A 23516-nucleotide genomic window follows, 5' to 3' on the forward strand; every position below is an offset into this window, starting at 1 on the left:
AGGTTGATTGTGTAAATATTGTATATAAGAGTGTATAAATTAAAATAAAAATGTATTGTATAAATGTGACTAGAGATTATATTATTTTTTCATACACATAGTTTGATTATGTTCATTTTCTTTATCCTTCTGTTTCTATATTTTAAGAGAGATTTTTTAATTTTTATGTGCTTTTTTCTCATTTTGTTATTTATTTTTATTCTTATTTTAGTATGGATGCGATCATTCATCACTATTACTTATTGCCCACAATTGTGTGGCAGTTTGTAATATCTATGGGTAAATAAATTATTAATTAAAAATTAAAAAAAAAAATTGAGGTATTGATATGTGGTAAGTGCCAGAAATACGAAAAGTGAGTTTTGATGGGATAAAGATGACCGCTGGAAGTACCTAGAGCTGGAATTTGTTCATAATTTTAGAACAAAAATTGTGGAACACTATCTTTTTTTCTCAAAACAAGCTTTTTGGCACACACAGCCTTTTCTATTTCCATGCCTTAATTCTATTAGGGATCACATTTTAGCAAATTTACTCAACTTTAAACTATTTTTTATTATGTTTTCTAGAACTTTAGAAAGTTTTAAATATATGGAGGTCTGAATAATGAAATTAATTTACTGTAAATTTTTGAAATAAACATAATTTTTTATCCCCCCCTACTATGGTTATTAATCATCATCATATTATGACTAGTAACTATTATAGTTTTCATTGTAGTAAACAAAAGTTGGGATGAAATAACCTCTTTTGTTCCCCAGGCTTTTTGGACAAATTGATATAGGGAGGATAGGTTACTGCTTGTGGACGCTCCCTCACCGAGGGTACGCGAGTTTGCCGATGAAAATAAAAGATCGAAATCTATTTTTACCTTGTTTTCTTCTTTGTGCAATTCTAGTTGGTATTCTGGGTTCAGAAGAATCCTCACATTATCCCGGAAGCGATTGTATGGATTTTTTTTTCAATTACATTTGCACGATAACTTAGAGGTCAATTTAATAGCTTACAATTTTTCCATAGATTGGTAAAAAAAAAAAAATCATACTTTTGGGAATACTTGAGTAGCATACGTAATGACGAATGTATGCAAGGTAGTTGTGAATAATTCGTAATAGGCCTCAAGGTCCGTTTATATGTCAGTTTATCCAAGGATAATTGGTCGTCAAATACTTCCATGTGTTTTGTTTATCATGGACCTCAGTAAGTCCCCTCCCCTCTGGCCTTCGCGCTCTGAGAATTGTTTTTAACATGTTCTTTGCGATATGATTATTTCGTTATTTTAATTATTTTATTAAGTTTGATATATAAAAAAAAAATCACACTTTTAAACTAAAACTAATTGTTTTATTATTATTTAACTAGGTAAATAAATTATCTTATGTAATAAAAGTCTAATTGAATAAAAAGAATTTTAATAATTAAAAATTTTTTTAGAAGTAGTAAGTTTAGAAAGTTATACAAATTAAATGTTATATATTAATGATGACATCAAATTAACTCTCTAGTGCCTATTACTACCTGCTGGTAAAACAACTTTGAGTGTATTAAAAATAAGTGGACATCTTTAGTTACTTCAGTGCATCAAGATATCTTTATTTGAACTATTGTTTTATTTTTAAAAAAATAAAAATTGGTCTGTTGTTAAAATCTTACTCGTTAGAATTATCTGTTCAAGGTATTCTGAGTTTTCATGCATGATTTTACACTTTGTTTCAGTCTGTTTACGGAATGAAAAAGATGAGTGAAGTAACTAAATTCACATTTGATTTTAATTGAATATGCACTGTCTCTAAATGTCGTTTTGGAAAAAAAATTTTTTAAAGTATAGAAATGATTTAATTTCAATATTGTGTCAATGCCTAGTGTCTCCTACATGTGAAACCATGCCATTAAAAATATTTTTTTGAAAAATTTATATTTTTGTGAAATTTATACTCGAGATAGTCAGAAACATAATAAGATAAAAATATTTACTTGGGACCTTGTAGGTATTAAAGGGTTAAGAAAAATGATGGAAAACAAAATGACAAAAAGTAATGAATTTATTTAATAATGATAATTAATTACAACAGAATATGTTAATTTAAAATAAAAAAAACTGGAAATAATACACATACATCATAGAATAGAGATAAGCTGTGTTATATCCTGTATGCTTACAAGGTATGTTATTTTATAATGCTTAGATAGTTTTAAAATATTAACGTGATTTATCCGTTACTGTCGATTGAAGATTAGCTGGGAAACTTAAAACGTTCTATTTTAGTAACGATTTGATTTTTTCCTTAAATGGTATAATTAATATAAACATTGTGACCCTTGAAATTATAACTAATGGAAATTAAATTTTCAATATTTAATTAATACCAAAACTAACCGATCAATGATGACATCCTGTAATATTTTCTAGAAATGTTTTTTTAAAATATTAGAAATTAACTGTAAAATCGACTATTAAGTATTAACAAAGTATAAATCTAGATGTATACGTAAATACCTTCTCAATAAATTAGTTTAAAATATATGACTAATTAATACATATAAATATCTTACATCATATAGGATAAATTAGGTGTTTATATTTTTTCTTTTAGTAAAACGACTAATTTAAACCTCTTTTATAGAACAACAGTTGCTTGGATGTTTCAATGCCGGAGAGTAAATAATTAAATATTAAAAAAAAATAATAATAGAATCCTTGAAACTGGCCTATTATTCTAAAAATATTTTAGTTTCTTTCTTTTTTTCTCCTAAAAAGCACACGCAAGGAATCCTGCGCCATTAAAATTACAACGCTGGGACCAGTTTTGGATTTCTATTCATAATTCGTATCTTGAGATTCATTGATTTATCTCTTATGCTGAAATCGAACTCACCACACTTTGATCTGAGACCTAATATAATCTTACCCTTTTCTCCTTATTATCATTTTCAATACAATTTAATATCGATTCCAAAACACTTGAATTTCGCAATTCATACACAGTTAAATGTAAATAGCTAATAACCAACCTACCTTGGGCATTGAGGGTATGTGTGAATGATAGAAATTATGTTGTTGCAACAGTTGTAGTTAATGAATTGCCATTATTTTGAAGGGTGAACTGATTCTTAGTTTCATATCCTGTTTTGACAGATTTCATATCTTCTACCATTTCTCCTCACCTCCTTTCACCAAACTTGACTATCAGATTTCGTTTTCGGAATTACCCGTAGCAGTTTTTATTTTCAACAAAATATATAATTTTAATTATAATTAATTGTAGTAATTTTACAAAATGATGAGTTAAAGATCATTTGTATAAACTGATAACAAACAATATACCAAAGCTGGGAAATCCACATTCGTTAGAATAAAAGAGTCAAACATAAACGTCGCTTCATATATAAAAAAAAAAAAAAAAAACCTATATCTCCTATTGGGATGATAGATGTCCAGCTCTAAGTAAAAGGTTTTAGTTTACAGAGAGAGAGAGAAATACTTTATTTATTCATCTATGCTGCCTAAATACATTAGGTTGCTATCTCACACAGCATACTTATCAATCCGTAATCGGACATATATACATTACACATACATGGTATAATCATAAAGAAAAGATACAATAATAGGATATAATAAACAATTTTTTTTCACCCCTACAGTTTCCTTTTATAATCCATTTCGGTCTGTACAACCAATACAAATGTTTCACTCATTCCTATTTTTCATTCTCATTTCTGCTCAATTATTCAATTCACCCGATCAACAAATTCGCTCTCCGGAATTCTCTCGCCTAGATCCTCTCCAGTGACCCACTAAAAAAATTCAATATTAGACGGTAATGTGAGATCAGACCATCATTCATAGTCACAGCAGTAGATCAGTCTACCAAGAACAAACAACTAGATACATTTTACGAGAATAAGAATAACACATAGATTAAAAGGAAAATATAATTAAAAAAACCGGTTACAGGAAACACTTGAATGGATAAATAAGTTTAAAAAAAAAACACAAAAAAACACATAGTATTAATAAAATAAAATAATTTAATGAATAAATACGTTAAAACACACAAATAGAGAGGTCAACATATTAAATATTATATTAACTGTATATAAAAAACAGTTGATTAACTACTGTTAATTTTTATTTCAAAATAATTTTAATTATACTTTGTTATTTTAATGAAGTTACATATAATTAAAAAAAGGGTTTGTCTTGCATAAATTATAACATAAGGGAATAATATTTCATACATACTTAAAATAAACCTGTATTTGCCACTATAACATTTAATAATCATTTTTATTCTATTGTATTTTATTATCATTAACTTATTTCAGAACTCCTGTTTAATTTTAATAAACCAGTGTGAGGCTGTGGTACTGAAATTAACGTCCTTGGTGTTGTTTTTGGATTAGGACTATTTGGATAATTTTTGTTATTATTAATAACTTACTATATATATTTTTATTATTTATTGTTTAGCTGACCGAAGTTTTTAGACCTCTTTTAACCTCAGCAGTTCCTTGACTATGTATCGGGCCACTTCTCATTTTTTTTCTTAACGTTTTATTTCGCGCTAGTTACATTAATATGTATACTTTCCGTTTTAAAAATACCTGAACTTGATATAATTAACACTCAATGTTTGACAATTATAGTATATATTTAAATTTTTGTGAATGTGTGAGCATTAAAAAGGAACATCTTTTGTTAGAATCGATCTTCGTGAAATCAACAATAAAATTATTAACTACATTTTTGTTTCATTCCATTATCTTACGTCTTGTTAGAAATGCAGCAATGCCCAGGTTATATGCCGCAAGGGCTATTCCGGATAAAAGGTTTTAACTCAAATTTATTTATAAGTATATAAGTATATTATTGTATTTCTTTTTGTTCGAATACGATTATTTGCTTTCGTTTGGATAAAATCTTCGATTTATGAAAAATTATATCTCAGGAATCATCCTACGTACAAATGTCTATTAGCGCTCAAATTAAAGTTATTTTTGTGTAGATAAAGGTAGTTCGTAGCGTTTATCTTCGTATAAGTAGTATTCATAATATTTGCCAAAATAAATTCACAAGAAGTTGATTTCTAGTTGCTCTGATATAACTTTAGGTTTATGAGAAATTTTTTTTTTTTTTTTTATTGAGAAACCAGTTAGTTTAATGAACTTTAAAGTAGTTTATGACGTTCATATTCTGAGGCCTATGATATTTTGTCGGAACTAATGGAAACCAACATTTTGTGTACTTATTTTATCAAATGTCTTGAAAACTACTACTCTTCCAAATATAAATGTCATAAACTACTTTATAGTATATTAAACTAACAGGTTTTATAGCGTAGGGATCTGTTGGAGCCATGTTTTGCCTTCCTCACGAGGATAGCAAAGCTTGGTTCAGAATGGTGTTTGAATAGTCATTGCCAGTAATTGTGGCAGAAGGAATTATTCTTTTATGTTATTATTATTATTTATGATGATAAAACATTATTTCTATTCCTAAAATATTTGTATTATCCATTTTATTTTGTTTACGTTTGTGTCTTTCGCAAAATTGTCCTCCGTATTTCCAGATTGGTTTTGATTACAGTGTTATAGTTCATTAACTTTTTGAATGAACAAATGAATCCTCAAGTGAGGATGTTGTTGAATTAGTACACTGAAAAATTATTGTATTCATTAATTAGAAACTTGGAAATAAACTCATGCTTGGTGGTCTAATGGAAAATTTCTCTCTCTAACCTCCTGAAGTAGTAAAAAAAAAAAGTTTCCACTAGAGAACGGGTTGGAAGCTCCCAATACCTAATCCAGTAAACAGGTCGAAAAAGTGGTCGAGGCTGACCGGGGATTCCCGATGACGTAGAAGGTCGGCCACGACCCTTCCCAAGCTACCATGGTTCAGGCGAAGATCAGCCAGGTTCGGGTTTAATGAGCCACCGCAAATTGCCTATTATTTTCCATCTTTCGGAAGTGCTCCGGTAATAAGAGTAAATTATCTGTTATTATTTCTACATTTATCTTCAATCTGTACTCACTTGCGTCATTGTCTTAGATGAAAACATGACATTGGATGAAAAATTTAATTCGTAACTCCCTGGGTATGTCTAATATGTGAATTCCGGCCCATTTTTCACACCCAAATATCGATTATATTTTTGCATTAAGACGAACAACTAATTGCTGCGTATTCCAAAGTCTTGTTCTGTTTTTAATGAGTGAAGACTAAAAAAGAGCTTATGATATATTTATTTGAGATATATATATATCCCACCCGAATGAGAATATCAAGATATATATTCGTATATATTTCCGAAAAATAAATATTAACTATTACATGTGAGAATTGAACCCTCTCCCCAACATTCTCGGTCATTATGGCCTCTGTAAATAATGATATCAATCTTTTTTTTTTCTTTTTTTTTTAGAAAAATTGATAGATATTACAATCTGCCACACAGTTGTGGGCAATAGGTAATAGTGATGAATGATCTCATACATACTAAAATAAATAAATAAATAATAAATAAAAAAAAAAACTCTCTTAAAATATATACAAACAAAAGAATAGACAAGATGAACATAATCAAACTATCTGTATGAAAAATAAATAAATAAAATATCATAATGATAAAATAATATATACAATATATACACAATCGACCTGAGGGTCCCTGAGCCCACTCTATCCCCCACGTGTGAGGGGTAGAGCAGACCTCAAGAGATCTCAGCGCATCCCTCTCCCTGGATGATATCAATCTTAGACATTATTATATAATCACTGATAACCTTACCATTTTTTTTTTTTTTTGGTAGACAAGTAAAATTTCTCTTCAAGTAAGAATATTATTCTTGGCATCGTTCCTGCCTTGTCCTGTTCACGAAAGACATATATAAGGAACATAAGGATAATAGGAAACAGAAAATAATTATCTACCTAGCGCTATTCGAACCTGGGTCCTTTGGAGTAAGTAGCATTTTGCCTTATCACAGTACCACCGCGCTCCCGAATTATCTAAAAAAAAGTATTCCTTGAAGAGAAAAAAACATCCTTAATGAGAGTTATTAATCTAGTTCTGAATATATTCTTGTTCCGTCAAGGACTACCCAAAAAAATAAGTTTATAAATTGTTTATAAACTCTTGGATTCACTAATGATTCAGTAATTATCGAGGTTGTTATTGCAAAGAAACGTGTTCTCTGGTACCATGGGAAAAGGGTGTGGATGTGTATAAGTGATTTAGCTAATGGACCATCATTGGTATTCTCCGCTGTACTTAAAGTAATTAATTTAACTCAATTAAAGCATGATTTTCCAAAACGGAGTTTATAATAAATAATATCTATCTATCTATCTAGCTTATCTAAAAGCATCATGGAGTAAGCTAGATAGATTTAAAAGAGATGAAGATATCCGTACTCTCCCGATATAAAGGAACTGAGTGAGTTATTAAAAAAATTAAATTCTGAGGACGATAAAAATAATTACTACAGGTGCATACAAGTTATTCTAACAATTTGAGAACGAAGTTAAAAGAAAAATATGCAAACTCTCTTCCCTCTGGAAAGAAGAAAAACGTAAAATCAGTAGTTGGACAAAACTTCAGTTGGTTGACTCAAAATACTTTTTAAATATATGTCGTGTTGAAATATTTTAATCTTTAACTACTGCAAATTATTTTGGAAAAACAAAATATTTCAAATCAAATACTTCCTCCCTGCGGCTGTTGCGGCAGGATGTTGACCATGGTTTTACTGATCTTTTATGCCACCTCCAATGTGCAAATATTGTCAGTCCATTCTCACGACTAGACATATTTTTGAAGAATGTACTCACTATTGTCCAACAATAAACAGGATAGGACTGACCCCAAATTTATCATAAGCTCTCACAGGTGAGGAAGCTAAAATTAGATTAGTGTTTGAATTTTCGCCTTCTTTATAAATTATAACTCCTCTTCGATTTTTTTTTTATTTATTTATTTTTTATCATTCCATTGGCGTTGATGATCAGAGGGTTTTACGCCTTTGAGCAACAATCAACAACAACAACTGGTTAGTGGGGAGGAGGAGGAAGGAGAGAGTACAATTATCTAGGAGCCTAATTAGTTCCATCGCAAATCGCTTGAGAAATTTCAGAATCATGGGACCAAAATATTGAGGGTTTCCATATAAAAGAATTCGTTCAGTGTGAAAGAAACCTTGAAAATAATAAATTATTGGAACCACAAACAACAACTATTTAATATTGTTACATTCCTATATATTTTAATTTGAGTGGATTATTATGTGCGAGTTCACAGAAATCATGCTACAAAAGGTCTTTACCGCCATATTTGCTGTACTTTGATTTAAAACTTGGCTATTTACAAATCAACTTACTTTTGACAGTTATTTAGAATGCTGATCTTCGTAATTAGCCTTATAGGTTGTAAAACTACTTTTAGAATGATTCTTTATTAGAAAAATAAAATAAAAGTTTATAAAAACTTGAAATCTGCAATGCTGATCTAAACACGTGTCCGGATGTCCTCCATTTTGTTATGCATTCCCTGAAGTAATTTTCTAATATTTGAATAATTTCATAAACAATAATCGAAATGCTATTATAAACCTTACATACGTTATTATCATTAACATATCTAGAAAGACATCACATAACCTATATTATTTATCGTGCGTATTGACACAATTCGAAAACCGCTAAATAAGATTAGATTCTCTCCCGATGTCCTATTTTCCTATTCTCTGAAGAAGAATGCCTAGAATCTTCAGGATTGAACTTATTATCAGCAATGGCATTGAAACGGCTTATCAGTTGGAAACGTGACTGCCGAAGGGTCGTGCCCTGTGTTCTAGAACGCTAGTCACGTGTGTCCGTTTGCTTAACAAATGTTTGCCTCATCATATTCTATTTATAGTTTAGAAATTTATCGAATAATTATAAATCTGTCTTCGCATCCATGATGCTGTACGGCACGGAGACTCAGTTCATTTAAATCAAACTGTTCTAACCTATAAAAATAATTTTTACCTTCGCTAAGTAAAAATTCTTTCACTACAATAAGATCTTGAAAAACTTTAAATTCAAGTTTTCACTTGAAATAATCAAGTCTCGCAAAATAGGCTGTCTCCCCGTGTGTAAATAACCTAGCTGAAAAAATAAAATTACATATTTAGGACAGATATATGCTTGGAATGGTACAGCATTGGTTTTTTTGTGTTAACATCAACCAACCAATAGACATATTTTATACCGTTTGGAAGCCAAAGATTTTTAATAAATAAGTTAAACAAAGACTAAAAAGATAAGAAACTGCTCGTAGATTCCAACTATTGCAACATTTACTAGACATACGGTCTAAATTGCCAATCCATTACAAAAGACTGATCTACATGACTATTATAAGGCCTATCTGGACATACGGAGTTGAGCTTTGGACTCCACTAAACCATCAAATTCCTCCAGAGTCCAATCCTTACAGTCCAAAATCCTTCGTAAAATCCTTAATGCTTCTTACTTTGTCACAAATCAAGTCATCCATCAGGACCTCAATGTTCCGTATGTTGCCGATTTGGCCAGAACCAGATACCGTTCCTTCCATAATAAACTTCTCAACCACCCAAATCCGCTTGTTTCTAACCTGGCTTCTCCTTTATTACCTAATAATCCTCCTAGGCGTCTGAAAAGAAGATGGCCTCGAGATCTTCTCCTCTAGAAATGTTATTGGAGTTCTATCAGTGGGTAGATTCTCCACATGTTTTTATCATGTCACTATGTCACCTACAGAAAATTTACTTGTATATATGTGTATACAGATATTTTCTAAAATATCATTAATCTGTAAGTCTCATAGTTCCTGAGGTAAAGATTTCTCAAAATAAATTAACTACTAATCTTTCACTACATTTTTACGAAATGTTGCTTTATAAAAAGCTATATCTTGAAAACCATTCAACATTAACAGCTCTATTAGGAATAATATTACAGAAAATGTACTCTACTTTAAATAATGTTATCTTAGGTTTTCAAGTGCTGTTGGTAGTTTTTAAGATATAGCGAGAAATTAGTTTTTAAAAGTTCCCAATAAAAAATTAAAGTTTTTTTAAGGTTTTGAAAAAGCCATTTTTTATTCCCCCTACCTATACTTGGCAGACTCATCAATTTTAACTAGTAATTATACATATTTTTTTTAAAGTAACAAAAATGTTTTGGGTGAAATAACTGACTTTCTTCTGCTCTTAGGCTCTTGAACTATCATGCATTACTGTTTTTTTTATCTTACTAATGATTTGGATTTGACCCTTACCGAACTGTACAGCAAGATCCATTACTCCTTTCTCAACCTCAGCAAGATCACATTTCCTTAGTTTTCTTATATTACTTCGAAGATGGCAACTGATGTATTTATGATTAAAATAAAAATAATTAAACCTTGTTTAGTGGATGGAATGTAAATTATAAACCCATTTGTTTCGTTAAACAATGTTTAATTAAAATCCTTAAATAAATGAATCCCAAACATATTGAGTTTAGTTGTGACATATAGGTGCAGATTTATAAATAAAAGTGAAAACGAAGTTATATAGGGCAATCTGAGAAAAGAGTAGAGCTGATATCCTATCGAATTTATTATCATAGCAATTCTAATATTTCTTTTTGAAAGAAGATTTAATTAAATCAGACAATATTTCAGGTCCTGTTCTATCCTGGAGTGATCTTTCCAGTTTCAAGATTTTATTAGACTTTACTTTGCAAAAATTACAAAATCAGTTATTATAGCATAAGTCAGAATACTCCTACATATTCTAAAATGTTCCTCCTCATAATTAGAACTACAAAATTAAGATTTAAATGTAAGTATCCGGAGCATTGCCGGCACTTTTTTATTTTTCGAAAATTCAAGGTCAAAGCTGTATTTCTCCTGTTTTTACCGAGTTTTTTTTCACGTTCCTTTCAGCTGTGGAAATACCGACCAACCTTTCGATTTAGTTCACCTGGAAAGTTCGGTGAGTGTGAACGTGAATACCCAAACTACTTGGCCTTATTTTAAACGTAAGTACTCAAACGATTTTTTTCTTATTGCTCAATGCCTGTACCGGTTTCCATTTCTATTAAAACTTTTAGGGAGGCACTTCAACAAGAGAGGAAATTTTTGAAAATCTCAAGCTCCACCCTCGATGCTGTCCATCACAAAGCTCATCTCTGCTATGATTTCGAAAGTGAATTGTGAAAACTAGTTTACTTTAGCTTTTCCGATCGTACGAATATCTAGCGAAATACAGAAAAGAAGCATGACTGCTGGATTACGTTTTCTCATTTATTAATTTAATCACCAATAAAATATTAATTGTTAGGAAAGTCATCGAATTATTAATTGTCAATTATTAAAATTAGTAATTGTTAATTAATAAAATTAGGAATTAGTAATTGTTAACTAATAAAATTAGGAATTAGTAATTGTTAATTATTAAAATAACTAATTGTTAGGAGGGCTGAATTTAATTTAAAATGTTTAAGAAGAAAGTATTCACATTTTTTACAGTTGAAATGAATTATTTTAAAATTCTGAAAATTTGACCTTTAAACTACTCATTTTTGTAAGAATATCTAAGAGCTATATATAACACATTTTTTTTATGCGCAATTTATTTATTTATTGGGTTTGTATTTATTAATTGAAACTCAGCAGTTCAAAGTAGACTCACATTTTTGTTTTTTCTAAATCTAAATTTCAACGTCACAGTTTTTCTTCTTTTGTTGATTATCTAATCATTGTTTTGAGCACATGCATGTGGTATCGCAATAAATTTATGCAATTAGTTTTCATTAGTGGTCTTCATAAAGATAATCTTTTCCTCTTTTATTTATTTATTTTTAGCAACCTCACGTACCAGCTGAAAGGTTCAATTACTAGCATTGTTATTGTAAATAAGATCGAAAATATTTAAAAAATCATGAAAATCAGAAATATATGTATACAGATACTTTTATTTTGGACATACATGTTTACAAAAGATGGACAAATTGTAAGTGATATTTAATCAGTAGTACCTAAAGTCATGATATTACTTTCCTTAGTGTCTGAACTTTTGAAATAGTTTTCAAGGACAACTAACCACGCCAAGCTTGACTTTTTTGTAAGAGTTGTATTTACCACTTGTGAATAGGAAGAACTTTCATGTCTTGCACTGCATGGAAGCGTGCTCTTCCGAACAATTTAAATGCTTCACACTAACCTTATGATTAAATTATTGTCCTTCAAATTATTTTTATTGTCATCATTGTTTTAAAATTTATTCTTAATTTTCATTTCACCTTAGTACAAAATGGCATCTTGGTTTTAGTTAGATAGGGAAAAAGTATTCTACTAAGTAACTATTTGTCCCATTGACATTTTTTCGACTCAGAAGTCGCTGATCAAATTAGAAAAGTAATAATTAATAAATTTAATAATAATTAATGTTTTAAAGTAAATTATAAGCCAAAACTCTTATGCAAATGCTTGCCAATACTCCTATGTAAATGCTTTTAATATTAAAATGATTAAAACATACATACACAATTGCCGTAATTGACCGTAAATATGTGTATCATATTAGTTTAAAATAAAATAAAAATCGGAGAAGAATCAATGTAATTACAAAATCTCCCATCATTACGCAATTCGCTATAGATCCTTTAAATTATGAAGAAAAAAAATGGTAAGTATAAATATAATTTTTACTGCTCTGCAAATGAGGACTGAAAATCACCAATTGCATCTCTGAGCTTTAATTGCCTCAATCCACACTATTGCACTATATGCACCAAAATGCAATATTCAAACTTTTATATTTTGCCTTTATATGAGTTTACTGTTCTTTAGTCCCGCTGTAGGCATTATATAATAACTTTGAAGCTTAACGCTAAGTGGCTAAGACTTGAACAATATTGAAAATACACTTTGATAAAGATTTATTGGTAAGTTGTTGTTTATTGTTTATGATTACTTTTTATTTTTTATTTTAAAACTTTATTTATTGATATATATTACAATCAGCCACACCGTTGTGGGCAATAGGTAATAGTGATGAATGATCACATTCATACTAGAATAAAATAAGAATGAAAAAAAAGTACTTAAAAATAAATAAAATCAGTCTTAAAATATAAACTAACAGAAGGATAAAGAAAATGAACATAATCAATGTGCATGCAAAAAAAAAAAAAATAATAAAAGAATTATAAAAATAAAAGAATCTCTAGCCTCATTTACACTCCTATATATAATATTTACTCAATCGACCTGAAGATCCCGTGTGAGGGGTAGAGCAGAGCTCATGAGATCCCAGTACTTCCCTCTCGCCGCATCACTGGTGTTTGATACTAAATGAAATAAACGAATTTGGTAACCCAAGAAATCATGACTTAATTTTTACTAAATAATAAATAAAAAAATAATACTCTTTATTTTGTTATGTTATCAGTGGTTTCCAAAAGACATTTGGACAACACTGATAACAATTGATTGATATAAATGAGACCTTTCAATGGAATAAATAATAAATTTTATTTTAAATAGTAATAATTTTTAAGAAATAAGTATACACTTTTTTATAGCTTTAATATTTGTTACATTGTATCATTAATTTAGACAATATATTTGTGATAAACCATATTATCTAATATAGGTAAATTCTAATATCAGATGTTATGTAAACATCATAAGATATTATATTATCAAATTAATAATTAACGAAAGTTACTTAGGATTACTTATCCATTCTAGGTGATAGGTTTTTTATGTTTGAGTTACCAAATTGTTGATTTATTTTTTTAATAATTTCCTCTTTTGGTTACACAAAGAATTATGTTTTTTGTTATGAGGTGTCAAGATCAAAGGTATTACTTCCCCTTATTCTTAGTTTTTTAATTTTATATGAGTGACTTATGCCCTTGGGTGTTGCATACAAGTCATGACTTGAGTATCATGCCTACAGTTTCTGTTTTTTTTGTTATGTTGCATTGACATTGGAACACCACTGCATGCTGCCTATCATTCATGTTCTTAATACCAAACTAGTTTCTTTTTAAAACTTATTTGGTTTATTTTTAAGCGTAACTCTACCATTCTGACATCGTTTATTTAACAATGTTATACTTTTCCCTACTTACACATTTCTCAACTTTTGCTTTGTGTCTGTAAAATCTTTAGTATTTTCTTTATAGAATGCCTAAAGGATGAATGTGAAACTAAATAAATTTATTTAAGACGACATTATGTAAAATTTACTTGAAAATCATCAGCGTAAATACTATTATAAACAACAGCGTGACAGAATTGTGTTTTTTACGTTGTCTAGCCAACGATGCGTAATATTTATATACTTGCATTCAGAAACGGTGATGAAGCTTGTTATCCTGACAATGAACGGTTATAATCTCTTTGGTTTGGAGATTTGTAGTGAACCCAGGGCAAGTACTGGCAAGAGTGTGAAAATGTCTTAAGAAATACTCCGCGAGACCATTTTCATTTCCTATAATAAGTATACATTAGAATATTCTGTTCTTATCAGCAGATATCAGAGAAAAATAATTTAAAACAAAGATAAACAATATTTTTTTTATTCATGTTAGGATGATTTATTGATATTAAACTAAAAGATATGCAGACAAAATTTGAATTAACCCGAGCCCAAATACGTACCACATAAATTATTCTATACTGGCCTCGCTAAAATAAGAACCAGCTTTGAACTTGACATTAAGTAATTGCAAAAGATATATATATAACAGTAGACAAAAGTTTTCCCATAAGAACACCGTAATTGTGATTTATTTGCTTTGTATTCAACTGGTATCGAGTTATGTATGCATGCCTGACCATAAATATTAAAATGACTTACTTTAGATTATTAAATACCAGCATATTGCAAATCCAGCTATTGTGTTAAATTTTAGTAATTTATGTTATATCAGAGAAAATTAAAAAAATTAAAGTTTCAACAAATTGCATAGAGATAACATAAAAATTCTAAGAGTTGGTTTAATGCTTTATAATTCATTATTATTTTATTTATTTTTTTAACAAGATATAAATTCATATTATTAGTTATATTTAGTAATACTAAGTATATAAATTAATAGCGAGTCCCATCCAGAGGACGGTTTTAAGTGGTTGCCTACTGGATGAATCTCTCCCTACTGTGTTTTAACCTAATTTATCCAGATTGGATGGGTTGAATTTTCATTCGTGGGACGGCTGCGTAAAATCGAACTGCCCAGCTCGGAATCTTAACGTTGCTACTGACTCGACGTTGCTTAGGTGACGCCTCTACTCACTCAACTACCGCAGCCTTGATTTTCTGTGGCCTCTGAAAAATAAATATTGACAGAGCTAGTTGGGATTCGAAGCCACAAAGTTCCGAAACAAGCAATTTGGGCCACTAGTACCAACCTAGTCAATTACCACTTCCTCTATTAATGTTTCATTTGATAAGCTTGCATTGTATTGTTATAGACCAGTTTCCTTACCTGATCCTTCACATTAATTTTTTTACTTATATGTATTCGTTATTTTAAAGTTCTTACCTTAATGCTATTTTTTTTCTTTCCTGTATTTTTTTCTTAAATATTTCAATTCTGTTGCGCTGATATATTCTCAGAAGTTCTAGACCTTCTGTCAGATACCTACCATACCTCATAATTATTTGCTCAGTTGTCTTGAAATGAAGCATTTTTTTCACATTTCTAATTCTTAGCAGGCCGTCATAACCATTTTTCTCCCGAATATTGTGGAGAGGTTATAGGAAGTGAATTAAAAATTATATACACATTATATATTAGATGCATGATTTCTGTTATTAATTATATGATGATAGCTTGCTTTGCATACGTGTATTATAATACTTATTTAAAAAGTGAATTAATTCCATGCAACAAACAAAATATGAAAGTTGAGATACAATGTACTTAACAAGGAAAAAGTATAAAATTTAATTTTAATTTTAAGTTTTGTTGCAAAATCTCAAACCTGCTCACTAGAAGAGTAATACAAATATTAATGGCATAATTACCCTGACATACATTTGTCATTTTACATATTCAACTTTTTTTGTAACCTTATTTCATTTTTAATTAATATATTCTTGATACCTGTAACCTGTAATTTTCCTGTCATTAAACAGAAATTCTATCCTATATTATTCTCTAACATTATTACTGCGGCAGTCTATTGTAATATTGTTATAATAAAATTTAAAAAATATTATTATATACATTTTTACTGTTGTTGCTTAAGTTCGATTGGAATTATTTACTTGAATTTATTAAAAATTATTTTAATAAACGATTTAAGAAGTCCTCCAAAGAGTCATGTCTAAATAAAAAGTAATAAAATCGTCAACCCAATGAGATTGGGTAATGAAAAACATGGAAATGGTGTTTTGAACATTATGAATAATATAAATTGTTAGAAGATAATAAAACAGACTTTATGACGACGGAAACAAACTACGGCAAAAAGGCGGAATATGGACGGATAAGAGTGACAAAGAAATTTTAAAATCTGGGAGAGATAATGTGGAGTAACGGTTTGGAGGAGGAGGGCATAAAGGAGAAAATCATCAAGTTGGAAAGGCTAAGCTCCGCAACAGGCAATATTAACAATTAGAAGAACCTTTCGTCTAATGCAAAAAATAAGACATTACAATAAAATCAGTAATTTTATACGGAATGGAGAAAACTTGTCTCCCTAGCCTGAGAAAATTACTGAAAATAGAGAGAAGGATCCTTAGGAGATCTATGGGCCCAAGAAAACACAGGAAGGCTACAGGTTAAGACCCAACCAGGAAATGTACAGGAAGATAAATCACCTGGAAACCGAAATAAGAATCAGAATACTGAGATTCTACGGGCACATGATGAGAATATACCAAAGGAGACTAAACAAGAAACTATTTGACAGAATTCGTGAATATAAGAGCATAGGAGCATATGTGAAGCGAATGAGAGAGGAAACAAAGAAATTGAAAATAACAGACAAGGACTGCCTAGATAGAGAACAGTACGGGAAAAAATTGAAATAAATAAATGTTCTTGCGGCAAATAAATAAAATCTGAAGGGTACTGCGTGGTTGGAAGAGAGGAAGGAAAGGCACGCAGAAATGATGAGAAGATACTGGGAGAGAAGAAGAGAAAAAGTGAGAAGGAAAAATTAATGATATTCGCGTGATCTTGAAAGGCCGTTCCGTGAAAAAAAAAAAATTGTTAGAATGGACGATTGGCAGCTCTCGCAAAAGCATGAATGGCAGAACTCCGTCGCTAGGGACTTATTTTTATCTCATATTTCAATTCCTAAAAACGCGACTAAAATGACGGAGGGATGGGAAAGTAAAAAAAATTGACACCTACAAAAGTACTTTTATAACCAACTGAATTTTCTACCTCTTACGCAATTAAGAGAGGCAAATGACATGCCAAAAAGCACTCCCCAAAAAATTTGGAAATAACTAAATTTTAGACTGAAATGTATCCTCGCTTTCATGAATTTTCCTGCTTTTAACACAAACCTAAAAATCGGATTTCATATCATCTAAACCAAAAGGAGCCACTGGTGCCGGATGTGGGGGAAATATATGAAGTACCTACCTTATTATCACCGACCTCCAAAGACCTTTGATACAGTGCAAAGACCTTTGATTGATGATATCTATTAAGGTGCTTCTACACCGAAATATCATCAGTTACATTGATATTTGCCTATATCATACCTACATAAATACCTACTGTTTGCATCGGACAATAGTGGAATATTCTATTTCTAGCAAAAATATTAATAATATTTTGGTGTCTATATTTTATTATGGTTAATAACGAACTTTCATGAGCATTTTCAACTAATCGCTGTCAGTCAAATATTATAAACATTTTTTTAGAAATAGAAATATTAATAAAATTTCTTTATTTACCGGTTTAAAAAGTATGCAACAACCTGTTATAATCAATTTCCGGCATAACACCATCTCTATTTCTTAAACCACGTTTGCGTATAGAAATAAAACGTAAATTTTAAGGTTATATTTTTTATATCACCCTTAAAACTCAATGAATTACGGTTAAAAATAGAAAAACATTAATAAACGTCTTATTAAGATTATTCTCAACTGATTACTTTTTAATAAATACCAAAATCAGGGACATGGTCAAGGGGAAGGATTGAAGCAAGGTTTAATTCATTATATTAAGATGTACACTTTTTTATGTTGTATTAGGAATAACCAGTTAATTATCTATATACTATTAGGGATAAATATTTAATTATTTATTATGAATAAAAATTCAATTCACCATGTCATTAAACTACTAAATCATACTAAGATGTAAACTATATTGGGAATAACTATTTAATTATTTATATTGCTTTAAGAATAACTATCTAATTATTTATGTAGTATTAGAATAACTATTTAATTATTTATTAGGAATAAAAATTTAATTCCATATGTTATTAAATTATATTTAGATATACATTTTTTATATTGTTTTAGGTTTTAGAAATAACGATTTAATTATTAATATTATATATTATTAATAATAGGAAACTTTTTTTTTTAATTCGTTGTATTATTAAATTATATTAAGACGTTACAGTAAGCAATAGGAATTTGTCTATATATGCGTATTTATATTTATGCACTACAGACGCACATAACATCCATTAAAAAATAGTGTCAGAACTGGAGAATCAAAATAAATCCTGGCAAATCCCACTAGGGTCCTGTTTCATAATAATATACTAACTAATACTATTAGTCTTGTCGATTTAACTTAATACAATTACACTGACTTGTACAACAGTAACTTATACTTTAGTACTTTCTAACTCCTGTAATATCACTAATAGTAATCCATATAATGAAAAAAATAAGTATTAGTGCAATTACCACGTTGTTTCTATACTTGTACTATGAACTAATACTATTAGCTTTCATTATGAAACAGGACCCAGATCATCTTCACTCTCCGTCGTAAACCTCTACCCTTCTGTCCTACATTATCCTTTCTAAATACTCCACTAACGCCTGTTGAACAGATTCGATACTTAGGACTCCATCTTGACAAGAAACTTACTTGGAGTCCTCATACAAGACTGAAACGACAAGAAACCACTCGTAGATTTCGATTGCTACAACACCTACTTGATACTCCTTACCCATCCTTACTCATTAGTTATTAATCTCTCATCCTTAGCAATCCCTGATAATCCTCCTAGACGTCTGAAAAGAAGATGACCACGGGACCTTCTAATTTAAATTAATGCTTGAGGTATCACCAATGGGCGGATCCTTCCCAAGATTTTCATGTGTAAAAGAAACATTCCACATATTTACTTCATCTGACATTAAATAAATAAATAAAAAAATTAAAATATTTATGCTTTCATTGTCAGTCAATACGAACATCAAACTCCATGGCTAAAAGATGTATATATCAGCCTATAAACTGTCTATATCTATATCTATCTACCTATCTAAGATTATTCTATCTGTTTTTATTTACCCTCAACAGATGTTCCCATTTTGACTAATTCTATTTTATTTATTTTATGGAATTTCTTTATACCTTAAATAAATTTTAATTAATTATAATATCATTTTTTTTTAGATTAGATTTACGAAGCCTCGTTGCTTTGCCTCTATTTGCTCGGGGTTATTTTCGCCGAAATTAGAAATCTACTTTTAGTTTTTTTTAATTTTCCAAACAAACCTTAACACATAATCATGGGTCGAAATATTATTTTAATATATAACTTAAACGAAATATTATTTTAAAATTTACCAAATGCTCTATTACCTTCTTAAGTATTCCTAATTTTCTTTTTAACTCCTTGCATTGCATAATTCCACTTAGAACTGGTAGCAAGTGTCGTAAATGGCAGTAAATAGAACAGCTAACAGTTGAATGTGAAGGTCTTCGCTTTCATATTTATTAATGAGAGTTCTATTCGATTGAAGGATTGAACTTGCATCAGTGTTCTCATTCGCTAAATATTGACAGGTCGTTCCTACCTGCCCTACAAATTTTATCATGAAGGATACCAACTTCCTGCTATAATCAATTTTCCCAACCAGATGAAGTTTGTTTTGTAATCATTGCTACTTACACGGTCTCATTTACTTGATACAGGGTCGTAGGTTTTTAAAACGTTTCAAGTTTCCCTTCCGTTGGACACATGTGCAATAAGTATCCCACGATGTTGTGCTACATTTTAATCACTTTGATCGACAGAGTGCGTTGATTATACTTAGATAGGAGTCAAAAGACGACGCCAACTATGCCAGTTGGATTAATTAATAATGGTATACTCTACAGTGGTTTCATTTTTTTTTTTTTAGTTTCATCAATCATAATCCGTCTTTTATTCTTCTCATAAAGAAATAACGTGCTCAGAAGAATTCAACCCAACACCTTACTGAAGAAGCTTTAGGTGGACCGACAATATAAATATATATAAAAATACCTACCCCAGCCCACGTTAAATTGTGTTTTCTAAAACATGTGGCGTGTTTTTTTAATACACAACGATAAATTTATCGACCGACATTTTTTAGCAGTGCATAAACAAAACTATCAGTCCATTCATTATAAGCGAATCTTACTTTTAGAGTAATTTTCACTTTATATTTTTATAAACGTAATACTTTTTAAAATCACAAAGAGGGAACTCCACATGAGCTTAAACATACCACCATAACAATCCCAATAGAAATACATGGTGCATGGATAATAAACATTCCTGACAATTTATATCCAATGCTAAAAAAGAGTTAGATAAGGAACTTTGCACTTAACTATTTAAACATGTATGCCTCCTATATCATAACATGCGCAGATGAGGCATGACATTCAAGTCGTTTTGACCCCAGTGTCATTAACATTACATTTCCAGATGCCATGAAGATCTAATTGCCGACAAGGAAGTACAATGATCATAGGAATGATGATGTGGACTGACTGGAGTACTTGGAATGATAAGGATTTGAAGAATCTCTGCACACTGTCGCATTCCATATTAATCTGACTATTTGGTAGTGCTTCATAATATTCACATTCTAAAAACATTTCTATGTACAGATTAATATAATTCTTGAGACTTATTTACATATAAATTGAACTTCTACAATCGCAAGATCATTCAATAATTTAATCTTTAACACATCCAAAAAAGGATTTAAAAAAAAATATATTGACAATTTTAACCATATTAGAAATTTTGAACTCCATAAAAATGTTTATTTACTTTAAATTAATTTCTATATTTCTATGCGTAGTAAATAAACGAATTGTGAGTTATTCATATCACTACATACATTTTTGAACATAATGGTAAACAGTAAATAAAATATTGTTATGAAAAGTAATTTCCGTAAATGCTTTCATAAAATCAATATCATATATTTTAACTGTAATTTATTATCTTTACAGCAATTATTATTATTTTAAGTACAGGAAGCTCTGAAAACAACAGCCCATCGTTCCAATCCATTATTTTTCAAGAACCACGTACGGTTGGAGTGATCGGGATTCTGTCTGTTGGGATGAAGTATAAGAACTATAGAATTATTACCTAAAATTCCTCACAGGGTTTCACACTCACGGTCCTTCCACGTTCCATTTGGCATAGTCCTCCATGTTCCATCCATGACAAATATATTTATATCATGTAAGTAGATAATAATGTTATTGTAACTCCACGTGAAGTTACAGTGCGGTCAGGAATTCCTTTTTCTTATAATCTCATGATCATTAAAAATCCATTTATGAGTACTTAAGCATAATTGCCGACATGATGGCTTAACTCCTTTATTTCCATTGCTTATTTATTGCTATAATGTCCTTTATTTTCTTCGATTACACTTTTTTCACACACTCGTGTCACAAGTCTTATCTGTACAATTAGCGGGCTTATTTTTTGTCATTCAATGGTTATGTAACAATCATGTGATTCTATATCTACTTGCAAGTACCAGTTTTTCTTCTGGAAAAAAACAGAAATTATTTAAACATTAACATTAGTAATCTGTATTCTTTAAATATTCGGTCTTATAAAGCTTGGGAACAACAGTTAACATGGAAGTTAGAAGTAAGAATAGAAGGTTGGGAAGACCAAATCCTCAGAACACTTCAATATACGTCCATGCTCCAGAAGAACGTGGTAGGCATGGTAAACACGTTGCGGGGAACCGAGCAACGGGAGGAGGTTTCCCTGGGAAACCACCAAGGTAAGACTAATCTTTTAATGAAATCACTAATCGATTTATTTTTGTTGACGTGCTTTAAGGATTTTAAAGTTAGCGTCTGTCTGTCTGAAAAGAGGATTATACAAAGAACGTATTGTTTCACAGAACTACCAAGTACTTGCGCAAAAGTATGCATCGGAGGATTGTCAGGAATGGAAGAGGATGAAAGGTTAGAAACTAGGGGGTTTGAGTGTTTAGGGAGTTTATAATGGAAGGAGTGATATCTCGTTCGGACTAGATCGGTTATATAGGGAACATTAAGGTCTCTATGTATGATTTTATTTGTAACAAAGTAAGGAGCATTGAGGATTTTAGATTGTAAGGTTTACGAGATACGAGAGGAATTCGAAGGTTTAGTGGAGCCACAAAGCTCAACTCCATATGTCCAAATTGGCCTTATTACAGTCATGTAGACTAGTCTTTTGTAATGTGTTGGAAGTTTTGGCCGTTTATCTAGGAATTGCTGTAATATTAGAAATCGACGTACAGTTTCCTTTCTTTTCAGTCTTGTGTGAGGATTCCATGTTAATCGCTTGTCCAAATGTAGTCCAAGGTAGCGGATCTGTTCGACAGGGGTAAGAGTAACATTATTAAATGAAACTGTAAGGCAGTCGGTAGGTTTAGGACGAAGGGTAAAGGTTATTTGATGGGATTTGTTGGAATTTATCTTAATCCTCCACTACGACACCATTCTTCAAGTGCTGTGATATGGGATTGGAGATTTTGGGATACAATTAAAGTGTTATTGAGAGAATGATTTAAATTAATAGGAAGCACGAGTCATATTTTATCTCTAGACAAATTTAAGCATAGGTACTTCCTAAACCCTGGTATGGAAATCATTGGTGACACTCTCAGCTTACTTTAAAGAATTTTTCAACGGCTCTAAACTAGAACTAAACCGGAAGAGATAAGAAAGGGTTTCGTGAAATGTTTTTTTGATAATGGAGAAACCCTTATACACAATGGCTCCCGTCACTCAACCCTCACTGACCATACTCTGTTTTTTTCTAATAAAATGGATGAATATACCAAAATCTATAATATACCTTGAGAAACATAAATTTGAAGTTGTGAAGTACAGGTCTAGAGTAGGGATGGGATATCGATATCGATAATATCGGAATATCGATATTTGGTCTCCGATATCCGATATTTTGATATCGATATTAAGGAACCGATAATATCGGAATATCGATATTAAGGAACCGATAATATCGGAATATCGGTTTCTT

General features: G+C 30.3%; 1 long non-coding RNA gene across 1 annotated transcript; it reads left to right on the top strand.

The window, feature by feature from the left end:
- Positions 1-10738: 10738 nt before the first annotated feature.
- Positions 10739-11298, top strand: LOC136796845 (uncharacterized). The gene is made up of 3 exons (XR_010844614.1): positions 10739-10854; positions 10959-11053; positions 11126-11298. It is a non-coding gene; the product is annotated as an uncharacterized lncRNA (long non-coding RNA).
- Positions 11299-23516: the final 12218 nt, after the last annotated feature.

The sequence above is a fragment of the Halyomorpha halys genome, unplaced genomic scaffold (assembly GCF_000696795.3).
Source record: "Halyomorpha halys isolate HHAL.00 unplaced genomic scaffold, Hhal_1.1 Scaffold540.1, whole genome shotgun sequence".
In the NCBI taxonomy this organism is placed as follows: domain Eukaryota; kingdom Metazoa; phylum Arthropoda; class Insecta; order Hemiptera; family Pentatomidae; genus Halyomorpha; species Halyomorpha halys.